The sequence below is a fragment of the Diprion similis genome, chromosome 3 (genome assembly GCF_021155765.1).
Source record: "Diprion similis isolate iyDipSimi1 chromosome 3, iyDipSimi1.1, whole genome shotgun sequence".
In the NCBI taxonomy this organism is placed as follows: Eukaryota; Metazoa; Arthropoda; class Insecta; order Hymenoptera; family Diprionidae; genus Diprion; species Diprion similis.
In genome coordinates this window covers 9,490,917-9,503,142 of record NC_060107.1, presented here as the reverse complement: position 1 = coordinate 9,503,142, position 12,226 = coordinate 9,490,917, and the positions used below count along the sequence as shown (strand labels likewise).

The 12,226-nt window shown below is 39.5% G+C and overlaps 1 protein-coding gene across 2 annotated transcripts in view; it reads right to left on the bottom strand.

The window, feature by feature from the left end:
• LOC124404020 (UNC93-like protein) overlaps window positions 1–10,932 on the bottom strand; it is a 54,669-nt gene extending 43,737 nt beyond the window's left edge. For both annotated transcript variants that reach the window (XM_046877825.1, XM_046877824.1), the window contains exon 1: window positions 10,352–10,932. The gene's annotated coding sequence lies outside the window, so the exon portion shown is untranslated. The remainder of the gene's footprint in view (window positions 1–10,351) is intronic.
• Window positions 10,933–12,226: the final 1,294 nt, after the last annotated feature.

Sequence of the window (12,226 nt, the reverse complement as noted above, 5' to 3'; positions counted from 1 at the left end):
CCTACACATCCCGAGTTGAAATTTAATTAACGCCTGCTTAGAACCTCCAAGTTCCACCGTTGGGTTGGAAGGTTTTTGAGGATCAGGAGAGGTTTATTTTACATGGAAATTCAAGGCCTGTTCAGTGCTTAAAAGTTGTAGTTAAGGTCAAATGAGGATCTCGCGAGAACCTTGCAAAATCGTCACCACACCCCACCGCGTAGCGTTGCAAGGCTGCATTGAGGGTTAAATGAAGAACTGAAGAGAACCTCGTTTGATCCTAAAATGTTGCATTTTTCTGGTAACTACGAATTTCAGGCCGTAAAGAGGCCTTCCATTTCCATACAAAATGGAACTATCTTGACCCTCAAAAACCTCCCAAGGGTGGAACTTGGAAGTTTCAAGCACGCGTTAAATTTCGACTCGGATGGGTACGGCGAACCCCACGTAATTCTTATGGCCTAGTAAAATCATTTTTCTTACTTTGTTGAATCCAAGTTTTTACGGTGAAAAATTCATATTAGTTTTTTTTTCGTATATAGGTGCTATTCTATTCTTCAGTCTCTCAGTTTTCTAATGAAAAAAAACCCCTCCTACGCCAAATAGTCCGAAAGGAAGATGTAAGTGAGCAGAAGATTTAAATCGTTTGTTCAGAAAAGAGAGTCTCGTTTTATCCCGAAATCCCAAGTTCCCAAGCAACCGAATTTCAAGCCTGATTATCAACCTTAAGGATCGTGTGCTTGAAGATCAATAGTGTGAATTTTCGAAGCTTGAAGAAATGGCACAAGTATTCAGTGTGTAAAAAATGCAGGTCACGTTGCCTAAAAGTGAATTAACATTATAACGATAAGCTTATGTAGCATATAGACTACGTGAAGAATATTGCTTGAAGAACGTGGATGCTCGACTAGCGCGATTTGCTGCAGAGTTGTATGCCTCGCGTAGATTCACAGTCAAGAGTACGAACGGTGGGCGACTTATGCACACGCTTCTTGGGTCACGCGTGTGTTGGTGCACGCTTGTCATGCGAGACGCGTGTCGTGTCACTCTTCGGGACGGCGGGCACGCGGTGCGTTTGCATCGATTTAACACAGCTACGAGCGCAACGATACGAGCCACATACGTTAGGTTAGGACAATGCGTACCTGCGGCCTGAGCCGCACGGTTTACGACTTGTAACCGCGGACCACCCCGCGCCGACACTAATTATAGACCGTCGATCGTTATTCGACGCTTGTTTACACCAGTAATTATGCCGTAGAAGTGAAAGAAAACGGGAAAAGATATGATTCAAATCAAAGGCTTCTGTCTAAGCGCGTGTACGACACGTGAGGGAATTTCGCAGGTTTCTCTTCAAATTTGACAGTACAGAAATCAACATGGCTGCGCCCTACCCGCTTCGAATTTTATTTCTGCTCTGCTATCATTCACATCGCTTAACGGTCATCGGTTAATATTTCGGGCTACAGAAGACGACGGCAGGATTAATTTGGCTATTGTTTTACCAGCGACGATGGTCTAAATTCTGAAAAATTGCCGATTTGAGTTCAAATCATTTTTCCCGAAAATCACGTGGGAATGATTCAAGTCTTTATTGCATGCACAAGTTTTGTCGGACAGCCGAGTTGATTCTGAATGTTAGCGATAGTTATTTTACAGATACATAACCTTGCTTACTATGTGTAATTCAGTATTGAGAGAAAAATGTATGAGATGCATTTTGTTGAAGAGAACTCTTACAGATGTTAAAGCACGTTGATTCTCCTTGTGTTTACTTGGAAAATACCAAATCGAGTCAAGCACATGTGAGCGGAATGTATGCCAACAATGATATGCACAATTTTTTCTTTTCTGTTTTACGACTGTGAGCCACCTTCGGAAGATAATTAAATATCGCTGCCTGAACACCGGTCATCATTGTGAAGTTATATATTGAAGCTCGGTCGATTGGTTAAGTATACCTATAGTTACTAATGTTAACGTTTCGCGTAAGGAAAAATCAATTATTGTCGTACCCGATGAATCACACGATACACGCCGGTTTTCTTAATACCAGATTTGTATAATAATAAGCCCCTTTGTGTCGTCGTATGGTCAGTGAGCCTTAGGTCGTTCGTTGTACTCAGTTGATTAAATTACAGCGCGTTATTTGCTACTCGAGTCATGTTTTCCGTCGTTTAATTCACCTTGTTCCTTCATCATGAAATTCCTCCTTCCTCATTTACCACATTCAGCAACACGAGGGCAAAGAAACGAATTCCGAATGATCTTGACGCGACAATTCAGCCCAAAAACACGTGAGCCAATTATTCAGCTTTAATGACTCGAATACCTTAAGGCAATTGATGCATCCCTTACTATTAACAGCGGTATGCGAAAAGAAGTTTGACATGTGACACGTGGTCAGCATGTCATCGGCGAAGGGACATCGTGTGGAATAATGGTTCGGATCGTGCTTGCGTCCCAACGATCATTGTAGGAGTCTGACTCACCTGGCAGTTATGTTTGAATTATTGACGATTGTGTGTGCTGATTGAACTTTGCCAAGGCGCACGACTTCGCGGACCCGTACAGATACGCCTGAGCCAACCCAACGCTACCCAAGACAACTTAACCTAACCTAACCTTAACCACAGCGCATACCGCAAGAAGGAATGGGAGACATGAGTCCACTCACACCAGCTGTCGCGTTCTCTGCGGTCTACAACTCGGCACGAAATTTCTTGCGACATTTCTAATTCGTGTTTACAATATCCATGCACGTGTTTAACACGCGGCATCTCTCTCACCGCGCAAGGACGCCTTTGCTCGCCACTATATTCATGTGTGCACGCAACCTTCGGGCGAAATAGACACGAGAGACAGTGACCAACTGATTTCCCTCTCGTTTTACACGTTCAAGATTTATTTGCTGGATCATAAGGTGTTTTGATATTCACACGGGTATCATTTATGGGTGAATTTTGCGAGCTGGTTTTTCAGACATCAAGATTTCTTTCAAGGTGACACGACAGCTGAACTAATCTTGCCGCCTTCTGCTTCCGCGTGGAATATCGATCGGTTAAAGGCGATTGCCGGAAATCATCCTGGAGCAAAAATGAAATCCCAAGCGAGAGCCCAGCAGCCATATTGATTTTGTTAGACCATGATTTCAGTCTGCCATTTTTATTTTTATTTTTTTCTGTCTTCAAAGCAAACGCAACTTGAGACGAGTTTATAACAGTCTACAACTCGACGTTCTGTATTTCGTGCCTAACTTTCAAAACCGAATAATTATCTCCACATTGCAGGTAAAAAAAACCAGAAATTATTACTCATGTGAATGCAGGATAACGTCATGTTCTTTTGACTAGAATCTCAACTCAGTCATCCCAATGACGGAGAACGTGTTATTTGCTTAGATTTGCAGAATGTCAAACCCTCCATTAATCACAATATCCCGCATGCACGCACAATAACAAGCAGTTTGTTTAATTAGCTTCTAAAAGTCACATTCATTGCCGCAAGCACGTACACGAACAAACACCGAGTGACCTGTAATTTCCATTGTTTTTCGTCTCTCGTTGAAAATGATGGAGGAAACCGACTTTTCATGTCTTAAAAGAATAAAATCGAGTTTCCGTTTTTTTGTTCTTCAATAAGAAGAAGTTCATATTTCGATTTTCGGCGACGCAATCGTTGCATGGTAATTCCAACTAACATTTTCCGGACCATCGGTGGTTCGCATATTTATCGTGTACCTGATCGATCAAAATTTCAACCTATATCTGTTATTACACATCAACAATACGGACGAAATACGGTCATCGTACTTTCACCATCGCGATTGGTTACGCATCTGTAAAATCCTGTATCGGTATATACATATATATTCGTTAAGAAAAGGTAGAAACAAGGTAAAAAAAATAAAATAAAATAAAATAATAAAACAACAAAAGATAAACAGACTAGGACGAAACACCTGTTATAAAGCGATCAACATCTGCAACTGAGTCAACTTAGATCTACTCTGTAGATGTAAATCGACCGATAATCGTTTGCACAACTGCGTGTCCCATAATTCTGACACATTTTGTTTACCGAAATATGTAATTATCAAGGCTGTGCACCGTGTTTTCCGTCCGATCTTTGGATGAATTGCATATAATGTTTCTGTTGGCAAAACAGCATGGTAACGATAAAAGTATTATCATGTTAAACGTATAAATAAATATAAACGAAGAGAGTGGAACTCCTTTTTTCTCATCCTTTTATATCTCTTTTATTTTATTTTTTTCAAAGTGAAGGTACGCGTACAATGATAGATGAAATTACTTTCGTGTACAGTTCTCGTAATCGTAAAACGATTAGCTTCGATCTGTGCATAGTTTAAGAACACGAAACGCAAAAGAGAAAGAGAGATCAATGTTAACGAGACAAACTTCCTGTAGCGGTGAAAGGTCCCTATGGTATTATCATCAACTAAGCTTGCACCACAGATTTCATACATCGAAACTAACTACTGCTGCTGCTACTTCTAATGACGACTCGACGACACAATCAGTGTTCCGTTCTAGTAAATGTCCTGAATTTTTTTCCCTTCGAAATTATTCTCTCATCAACAATTTTCGCGTTCATCTAAAACCTCATGTAAAAAGGTCAATTTGGTGGAAATTAGGTAACCGTTTTTTATTCACGTTTTTCAGCGATAAAGAAACCACGATGACATCAAGGATCAAATTTTTTCTTTCATTATTTTGTTAAACAAATCGAGCATTTCTCTTCACTACATTTAAGTCGCACCTGATCTCGAAACCTTTCTAAATTGTATATACATGCAAAACGAACGTCTGTGGAATTTTACATTCAACTCTTTATTCCAAGGCGCAGATAAGCAGAATATATTCTAACACGCTACTTAAATCGCAGATGTATGAGGCGTAAAATTTCCTTTTCCTTTCATTTCTACAACAGTATAAGAGTTAAATGCAGCGGAACTAACGACACTTGACTCTTTTAGTATATTTATTCTTTCGTGTGTGCATCTGATCGATATTAAATTAATAACTGGTAAGAAGTGTTTTCTTTACTTAACCTGTAACGCTGTTATAAGCATTTCCGCAATTTTTAAAAAGGTCTTTCATCTCTTCGCGATAATCAATAAAAAATTTCATACGAACAACCTGTATATTCAATTACAATCGCACTTTAATTTGAACTGCTGTTGCTTAGTGAGTAAGAAAAAAAGGAATGTTCAAAGCTTAGCGTTAATTACATATAACCCAGGTGATGCGAGCTGCTCCCAATCAGCAATTAATTTTTCTCAATAATACCTATAACCATGTTAAATTTTAGGAATAAATTATTCTGGCTCTTTGTCTGGCTGTTTTGAAATATTTCCGAGAGATAAATACGATTCAAAGTAATAAGTTCAGTTCAAGAAAGCGAGTTCGGGCAAAACAACTATCATGACATAGAAGTGTCAGTTGATTAAACAGTGCGAAATTTGTGTGTACATTACATCAACATATGTACACACAACGTATAATAGGTACCTAGTATTAATCCAGAGAATGGAAAATTTCCAGTTATCGATCGATCGCTCCTGACCGACCGACGCGAGAAATATGTGTACAAAGCTATGCAACATTTGTTTGTGCGAAAAATAAGACACGTTGCTAATTATGTGTCCTATTTGAGTCATTATTTATACTGCGGCTCATTTTCGCAGTGAAAGCCCGAACCTGGGTCACAGCCTTGGCCTACTGCTGATAGTCGGATTTCATTTTATAACGGCTTGTCCAGCCGTCCGCGTATCGCGTTGCGATTAATCAGAGTGAACGATTCGGCAATTTCAACCCCTCCGCAATAAAAATTTGAAAATAATAATTCCCGCGCATTGTTCAGTGGATACCTTCTAATCGACGTGTAAAAGAATTTTACTCGACAATTTTTACTCTCACAGATCGTGAGAACGGTTCTTGGATTTTCAAGAATCGTTATGTAAACGCAAATTCGAACTACAGAGCCGATTTCGCGAACTTAAACGAGCTTATCAGCATGGTGGCCACGTCGAATGAGGAACAACGTTGAGTTGCGCGGATTGATGGTGAAGTGCCTACCCATGTAAACAGCGGTCTGCAGGCCTATCGATAAGCAAATCACGTAAAAAGGCGTACACGACGAGATCGTTTAAATGTATCGTCGCGCGGTTAAATTCGAAACGATTCATGTACGTATATACGAGCTTGTACGACGAGCAGGTACAATGGCCGACGAGTCAAGAGACCCTGTCCTGATTCCGCGTTTACCCATATCTAACGCTCTTGCATTAATCGCTTACATAGTACGGCACATATGTATGCAGGTGTCGTATATCACCACTGCTGCACTTGTTCGTCGTCTGTAAAAGCGTGGCAAGCTTTGCCTCGAAGCTTCGAAGCTTGCGATAAGAAAAAAGAAGGGCCAAATTCCGAATTCTTTGGTGGCGAAACTTAAGGGGGCACATTTGAGTAAAATTTTCTATAAATCGATTCTCTCTTTTTCGCGTTTCTGAAAGATTCAAGTGTGAAGAATATTGTGTGTAAGTTGCGATCGATTCGTCGAACTTCAAACTCGATTATCTCGAAAGTTTTTACCAAATTTGGAGACAATGTTTTTATACTATTTCGTGACTATTTCGTGACTTTTGCTGCGTATGGATTCTTTTTCAAATTCGATTATTGATTTTTTTATAATCCAAAAATATGGTGTTAAATTTAGGCCCGAAAGCAAACGATGAAATCGAAACATTCACTGTTTCGTTAATAAAGAGAAGAAAAAAAAATCCCTACGCAGCTAACGGCTCAGTATATTATATTTCAAGATCCCGTTGGAATTTTTTATTTTAGATCAACCGACTGTCCAAAATCCGATTAGTTGCTATTTCCAGAAAATTGTACTACAAAAAATTATGTAAAAATCTTTTTCCAGTCTATTGTGTACAGGGATAAATGTAATTATAAGCGTCATCCATGCCTACTTTCAAACATGATTGCGTAATCGTCGATAATACGGAGGCAATATAATAAACGACGATTATAATTAAGCGCGGCCACGTGAGTTTAATCAATCTCGATCCGTGTGTCGGATCTTCACGTTTATAATACACGGAAAAAACATCGCGAAGTTGCGTGGAAGGCTGAATTATTATAACTAATTGTTTTCGTCGAGTATAAGATCAAAGCGAATAACACCGTCGCCTCGTAACGCGTGAGAAAATTAGCCATTCCTTAATTAAGCCGATCTCTGCATCTGCTGTCTTTTTCATCGTTCCAGCCGTTAGTTGACACAGCAAAATTATTTATTATACTCCCCAGAATTGAATGGAAAAATTGAGAAGACCGGTTAAAAATAATTCCTTTTAAACACTCGGGAGGATTTTTACTCTCGGTCTAAGAACGTGTTATTCACAGTCTTACGCAGAAGCGATTCGAGCTCTAATGGTCGCTCGTAAACCTCGTACCCTTTCGTACTTACGTCGATATCGAAATCTGGCAAAAACGAAACGCTTCAAATCTAGCCTGCATTTCCGAACGATTTCCTCGTGCAGCAGTCATAATGCTTGTCTGGCCTTTGGGCCCAAAACTCGGCCTAATCAAATATTTATTTGAAAAATCGAATCCCCCACTCTTTTAATTTTGGAATGCGCAAAAAACTGCGTCAATCGATTTGAAGGTGAACGATGTGCAGTGCGTCAATAATAACCCTGCGCATAAAAAATTATTTTCTCATTTTTTATCGTCGTCGTTGTTTTTTTTTTTATAACGTCTTTGTTTGCCTGTTTATATCGTGTATAATTAGAATGCGTATATTTTTTCTTCTTTTTTTCGTAAAAAAATCATTACCTTCCATTGAATCGATTGGAATAATCGATTAGCTTGAACGATTCTTGGCGGTTTATAATCGTTGCAGAATAGCTTATAGGCATAAGGCAGGTGTATACCTACACGATTTTAAATAGCAATATATACGCGCGTCCTTCGGGATGAAATTACAATACTTTTTAACGAGCGGAAGCTGCATTGAAATTTCCAGTTTCGATTCAATGCGAATAATATTTACAATGCCTGTATACATATACCCATTATGTCCTGTCCACGTTCAATTATTATACTTGCAGCCTCGCCGTTGCATCTGCATTCTCTTCGTTCCCGTATAAACTATTTCGTATTTCGCATGCTGTCTGTCATACCCGTTATACCTACGGCAGTTCTTGGGACGATTGGGTTTATTTTTCAAATTAAAAACGCTGATCCGATCGCAGAAAAAAATTAGGCAATAAATATACGAGTCATCGAAAAGCCTAATGACTGTTTTCATTCATACAATTTTTTCTTTAGTATTCTTAAAGACTTTTATCTCTCTTTTAATGCTTTCTCAGAAACTTGAATCCATATCAATAACTTGTTTAATTATTTTATTAATTATAAGAAGCAAATTTTTACTATACGCAGTGGAAATTATTTAATCCATGCCTTTTTTGTCGAAATTCAGAATTTCATCGTTGGCTTTATTATACCTTAATATTCCTTTACTAAAATCTTATTTGCGATAAAGAAAAAAGATGCGAATTACGGTTCAGGCCTCAATTGGACACATTTTAAATTTCCCAGTGCATAACGGCTCGTTGCAGGGTTATAATATATATATATATACACATGTATACCAACATATATATAGCTGAGTCAGCACATTGCTCTCGCATCGCTTTTTTAAATTATGCTATACGAAACGCCAATTAAACACATATCGCGATTGCAAATTTCCATCACCGATGTAAAAATTGTTGTTTATTTTTGGAAAACAATAATATATACCTGAGTGACAAATTTGTCTATATATAAGTAAGAGAAAAATTTCAAATCAGCCATTAGAAATTAATAACAAAAATTCGGTTCAGAACAAAATTGATTGAAATAAAGAAGATTGAACAAATGTGCCTGTTTTTTCTTCTTGCTGCAAAGTTTTTACGACAAGCATCAACTTGATCGCATGCGGAAATATTTAACGGCAATAATTGCATTGACCTGCAGTTAATATAACGATTTTATGTGCCTACTCGTATAGTTATTAATATATATATATATATATATATTTCATTCGTTCATACTTTATACCGATCAATATACTAGGTAATTATAATATTCAACGAGATTAGAATGAATATCGCAATTCGCGGAAGAGTGAGTGTAAAATAATTTGCACGTGCGAATTACGCGTAGGTATTCGGTATGTAGAACCGCATAAGTATACTGCAGTATAAGTTGTATTAAAATGGACATGCCTGATTCAGGCACTCGTGAGAGATTAAACTTTCTGCAAAAGAATTTTGCTCACCATTCGAACATTCGAATGAATAATCTTGTTTGATAAACCTAGACCGACTTGCTTGTATTATACAAAGAATTTGCATAGCGTGAAACCAGCTGGAAATTAATGAATTTATTCTTGCAGAAATTTCGTATCTATTTATATGCATATATGTATATATATATATGTATGTATGTATGTATATCTCGAAGAGGAACAAATCAAAGCAGAGAAAAAAAAAAAAAAAAAAATAGAGAAGAAGGCAAAAAATAGGCAGATAAATGTCTCTAAATGAGAGATGAAAATAGCGCGTAGACGAATAGCGTTGGAAGGGGAGGAGACGTCTAGTAGTTGAGCCTTTAGAAAGTCTAACAGCGCCGTTTCGAAACAAAATCTATGTATTATATACCTATGTATGTACATATACATTTGCCGCATGTAGCCGCGAGGTATCGTTCCAATATACAGGCGAATGTATGCTATAAGGTACAGGTATACACCTGACTTAGAATACTTAGGTGTGAGTAATACACAAGTTCGTTAACGTAGGTCACCGTAGCTGTTGACGCGTAGGACGCGTCTGATTGATTCGGACCGTGTGGCTCACGAGCCCTCAATTAATTACTGCACGACACCGCGATAGGAGGGAGGGGGGGGGGGGGGACGAAAAATCGGGAAAGTCCCGAGGGTGATATCGATATTCGCAAATGATCGGAGCACGTTGAAAGCACGCGAGATAAAAAATTTATAGGGAATTAATTTTATAATTTGCAGAAGTTGCCGATTTTAGCATTGCATTAAATGCCGATTGATGTCTGCCGGACAAGAATTTTCGAAAGTTCGAGATGCCACCGAAAGATCAAGGAGAACGTGAGTTATTCCTGTCTTGGTAGGAACCGTTTTTTTTTTTTTTTTTTTTTTTTTTTTTTTTTTTTTCACGGACGAAAATAGGGGATGAAATTCGTTTCAGCTTAAAGGATAACAGTGCGCACATATGTTCAACAACAAGAAGCATCGGTAGTAAAATAAGTCAATTACTCACGTCTTAGGGTTTCTTTATGAAGTCTGCAGTAGTCCGAAGATCGGTAAATCGTGAACCAGCGTTGAGTTTTAATTCTGTCTCTGGGCTGCAGGGTGTGGACGACATACACACTTTAATCGGTTGTTCACACAATTTGGATATAAAGTTAAGATCGGTAACGTCATAAACAATTTCGGCCGGATAAAGGTTACCGCGAATTATTTATATGATATATGCGATACAGATACGTTTAAGTTTACTGGCACTCGGTGGAAACGGAGACGTGAAAACACGTGTAATACGCTCGCAGTTTCGTGCAGTGCGACAGTACAATATACGCAGTAAAATCGTTATGAAAAACGGTCTCTCGCTCCTCGAGTCGACGAGCAGAGCGTAAGTAAGTCACGTCCGAACGGATCGGGGGTTCGGAGACAACTGAGCACGAGCCGGACGCACTTTGGAGTGCAGGTTTCAGTTTCCCAAGCCGGAGACTGAGACTACTCTCGATAACGACGACGAAGGCGAGCGCTCGCCTCGCCTGTCCGTCGCGATCGGCTCCCGATTTCCAACCACTTGCTGCTACCGCACACTAGCTAATCGCACCGTGTTCGAGAAGTGGTTCGAAGGATCGGTTAGTTTATCGGTAGAAAAAATCGGTTGGGTTACCGATTTCTCGCGGAATCTTGAGCTCCGTTAACCGATCTAAGAGATCTCCTTTTCACTGGATGTTTTTTTTGCGCAAGTTCGATTGCCGATCACCGATTTTTCGGCCCTTTTTTTTATTGAAATCGTGATACGTACGAAGGGTTTCTTCGACTTTACTTGATGCCGGTCCGCATTCACAACGTTCCGTCGTTCGCTCGGATGCACTCGATCGCGATTCTCGTAAGACTCGACTCTTCGCCGCGAGCACGGCTATACTTGAAGTATCGGGGTTGTGACGTCACGGGGAATCGAGGTGCCGATAGCGCACCCCCCACTCCACCTGGCACCGACGCCGGCTCCCCCGATTCGTACAAACAATCGGTTCCGAGGTACGTAAACTGGCGAGCAGCCTCGTGACGATCCCACCAATACCGCCGATCTTCGACGACTCGACACTGCAAAGGCTTAACGCCGATAATTGGCATCCCTCTTCTTTTCAAGGCGGAGATTCAACGCGTCTCTTAACCGCAGTCCTCATGCCTCGCAGTCTCGCCTATCATCCACGCAAATGTTATTAAATCACGCTTATTCGGACACCGGACTGACGGGATCATCGTCCGTCGATTTTAGGGTTAAGTTAGGTTATGGACGAGAGGCTATTCGCTCAAGGAATCTGTGAGAAGTCGAGCTATCGCATTATCGGAACTCAATTAGGAATCGTCAGTGATTTTCAATCGAGTAACCGGTTTATAATAAGGGCTTTGGTACGGCTGTTAAGACCGAAATTTGGTCTTCTTGAAGCTTCAAAAACTGAACTTTTCACCACTGTCAGAGTAGCTGAGTTGTACCATAATTTTGGTATGATTTTAACAACAAAATGCAAACAATGGAGAATGAAAAAAAACCACCACGACAATCCCGTAAGATGTTCATGCACACAAACAAACGAATGGCAAAAATTCGTCATCGTAGATTTTGTAAACTTCACCTGTTATTGTCGAAACCTTTGCGATATCACGGATGAGGAAAAGAAGTTAGTTCATTTCAAAGTCGAACTAATGACGGAAAAACACTGAAACACGAATGAATGAAAAATTATGCTTACAGGCCCGAGCAGCTATATCTGTCTTTTACAAATGTTGCCGTTATGATTCACAGCTAATTTGAATAAACTGATTTATCACTTGTGTAACTGAGGAGTAATGGAGAAGGAAAATAATATAAAACAATACTGGTACCAAATACATTTAG